Here is a 3,654-nt window from a genome sequence, read left to right as displayed (position 1 = left end):
TAAGCTATTTCTATGAAAATATGGAATCTCTGCCACTGACTACATTTGTTGCCTATTAAAAATATTACTTACCAAAATATATATTAAAATATTACCAAACTTCGTAACTTCCTTGAAGCCCACTGTCCCTCAGCCAGAATTCCCGCTTCGCTCATTTAGCTCCCCCCCCCCAACCCCTTTCCGTCGAGCAGATCCATTACTGTTGTTTAGGCCTATTACACAGGCTTTTGCCAGCAATCTGTATGACGCATAGACTGTTGACATACGGTTATGTCAATGAACTGATACAGATAATAATGGATCTTTGCTCCGTGTAGGCCTCTATAAATTTTTGAATTTATTATTTTCATCTTTTATATTTTAATTATGGATCTTATTTTATTGTGTAAATAGTTAATTAATGTAATTTGTGAGTTTGTATATACTGTATTTTTCTATTTTTACTTAGGCAAATTTAATTAATGTGTGTGCAGTAGTAAAATCTTTAATTTAAATATTTTTGGTAAATTGTAGGTGGAGGTTCACAGCATTGCTAATGATAGTGGAATTATCTTGCCTTTGAATCTTCCTAGAAAATACTCATTATTTTATTTTTTTCTATTTGTTTATTTTCTTATTTTTAATTAATTTTTTTTTTGTAAACCTGTGCTTTGTTTTGTAATTGTTTTCTTGAATAAATAATAAATTAATAAATATAATTTAAGTTTCTATAAAGTGCTACTAGTGTTATTTTATAGGTCTACGTCAAAAAGACACGGCAGTAGGATTACTACTTATCTTATTTTTTTTGTATACAGTGCTCAGCAAAGTGCTTGGTTGAATATTCTTTATTTTTTTTTAACTTTATTTCACAATTTCAGATTACGTGGTTACTGTATTAGGCGCTTAACAAACGGGCTTCCGTCATTGTTTATTTTGTACTATGTGCAGAAGGTATACCTCTATGAGTAAGCATATTGACATTACGAAAACGTCTTTTCAAGACCCAGTCTAGAATGTTAATGCTAATCAATCATTGGTCATTGGATTTGAACGGTAGGAAATGGGGAAATCCCGTAGAAGTCCTATAGCACACCCCCTACCCGCTGACATGTGTCCTTTGATAGGGGAGGGGAGATTACGCTTAATAATATAGGAATATATTGTTGTGGGTTATGATGATTTATATCGCCATATGATCAATGTAAGGCAATCAGGCATTCAGCTTCTATCAGTCAAGACTTTTAACATGCATAGTTACCAACCGTCTCGCATCGTGCGGGACGGTCAAAGTGATTTTGGATGAAACACGAATTTTACAGAACACATGCGTGATCATAAATTTGTCCCGCATTTAGCACAAGCCTATGCGTGATAACGAATTATCAGGAATTCAGGGGAAATGTATTTAAAAACAGAAGAAATTGGTTTTATTAAATAAAAGAAATTGGTTTTATTAAAATATAAAAACGGTCATGCAGTAGCTTGAGTCATTAGAGAGCTTTTGTTTATCTCGTTCGAGAATCAATTCACCGAGAAGATTCTACCGAAAACAACAAAGCCAACCACACACTTAGGCCTATTAGAATTTAGTAGGGCCTAGTAGTCGCCTGTGATCTTGCGCATGAGAGGCGAAAGGTAGGCTCCCTCAGCCCCCCCCCCCCTCTCTCTCTCTAGGCGGCCCTGTGTCTCAGCCTCATGGTAGTAGAATATTTTATAACAATTCAAACTTTTATTGATCTATAACTCCATGGTAAGCTATTAAATGGCAGTTTTGTTGTTTACTCCCACGTGTTGTTCGACAAATTTAAGAAAAAAAAAAACACGCTGCGCGCAAGGCGACGGTAACGACGGCGATAACGCCATAAGTATTAATAATAATTCCAATTTATATAAAGTTTAACAATCTCGAAGCACTTAACACAATTACAGAAAAGTAGAGAAATTAATTATTGTCACCCTCTTGAATCAATTGAGCGGAAACTATGGTATTGATAATCAATATTCGAAGCCACCACAGGAATGATTTGTCAGACCATGACAATCTGTTGACAGTTCCCGATGTATCCCTAGACCTTCCTCTAAAAACAAATATTTAAAGTTGTATACAATTTCAAGGTTATATAAAACTCTAGAATAGCAAAGAACGTATTCCAGACATATTAGCGAATAATAATTATGGGGAGCATGCCTCTAATAAAGTCTAATACATGTATACCAGTTCCCACGCTTATCGATAGGCTATCACTTGGGATGTCTGGTAGCGACTTCCATTATGAGCAGCTATCTTATCCATAACAACCCATACCTTAAGTTTATTTCTAATTATTTTAGCTTACCTTGTAGGAAGTGCTGTATTTTAATAGTCCAAGTTAAAACGTGTTATCTACATCGTTCGTCATGTCACAGTACTGTCCAGGGTTCTAACTTTAAATGATTTCGCCGGATACTATTCAGAGTTGAATAACGATGCCAGCTATTTAAAGGGCCATGGGATTTCCCACTACAGAGATGTGACGAAATCCGGATCTTTTTCGAAAGAGTTCATAAATACTATCGATCGTGTTATTATAAGCCTTTATATATGTAAATAGTGAACAATAAATAATATATTGTAGTTCAAAGTTGAATTGTTCATTTGTTTAATTAAGTAATTTTCCATGAACGATTTAGTAAATGTGTTGCCAAGAAAACAGACGCATAGCGTTCCTATGCGAACATATTTGCGATTGGTTTCAATAGTTCCTTTTTGTAACTGTAATATACTCTATGTATTAAACAGTAAATCAGCCAAAATGTATTTTATTTTGTTCTGAGCTTAAAGAGAAAAAAAACATGCGAACATTGGATCACTAAAAACACAATAGAAATATAAAGATTATTTTTTTAAGTTAAGAAAATCAAATTAGCCACATTTATAATTGTAATTAGGGCTATACCTTTATCATTGTCATGATTAACAGTGATGATAATCATAATTATACCATTCATGATCGTTACCCTTTTCATTATTACAATGATTATTACCATTTATCATAATCATTATCATATCATCATCATCATCACCTCTCATCATAACATAAATAGCATTATTATTTATCATCATTATCATTAAAATTATAATTATTTTTTATTATTATTAGCCTTAATATTAGCCATCAATACTGAACTATTATTTTAATTTAATACAGTATATTTATTGTTATTATTATTAGTTATAAACATTATTAGTTTTATACATTTAATGTTATTGTTATTAATTCATTGTCACAACCACCTGTTGATTAAGTGACTGGAACCCGGGCATCCACCGAGATTCCGCCCCTGGACCACGAGGCCTCCCCTGCCCCACCATTAAACTGGTATTAGTCACACATTTCAAATCTCTCAAGAACACAGGAAGGGAGTTTTATACCTCCTTCCTCCCAGTATAAAGTACCTATGAACGCCCTGGCTAAGCTTCTGGATATTGAATAGCTATTTCTTGCCAGGAAACTTAATGAGGAGAACGTGAACCATCAAAATACGCTAATAAATAAACAACGCCAGAATTATCCCTACTGCTCTAGGCCTACGCGGGCTCGGAACTACCTCCGAGAGGCGAAAGGTAGGCTCCCATGTTATGAACACATGATACATAACACTTTCACTCACTACAAATTATTTCTCCATCTT

At 34.0% G+C, this 3,654-nt stretch overlaps 1 protein-coding gene across 1 annotated transcript in view; it reads right to left on the bottom strand.

The window, feature by feature from the left end:
• LOC117117912 (ankyrin-1-like) overlaps positions 1 to 2,523 on the bottom strand; it is a 10,204-nt gene extending 7,681 nt beyond the window's left edge. The window contains exon 1 of the mRNA XM_033262391.1: positions 2,319 to 2,523. The gene's annotated coding sequence lies outside the window, so the exon portion shown is untranslated. The remainder of the gene's footprint in view (positions 1 to 2,318) is intronic.
• Between the last annotated feature and the right edge of the window lie 1,131 nt (positions 2,524 to 3,654).

The sequence above is a fragment of the Anneissia japonica genome, unplaced genomic scaffold (assembly GCF_011630105.1).
Source record: "Anneissia japonica isolate Jap-2015-1 unplaced genomic scaffold, ASM1163010v1 scaffold287896_len759773_cov187, whole genome shotgun sequence".
Taxonomy (NCBI): domain Eukaryota; kingdom Metazoa; phylum Echinodermata; class Crinoidea; order Comatulida; family Comatulidae; genus Anneissia; species Anneissia japonica.
Note: the sequence above shows the minus strand (reverse complement) of the source record. Positions and strands in the feature narration are given on the sequence as shown.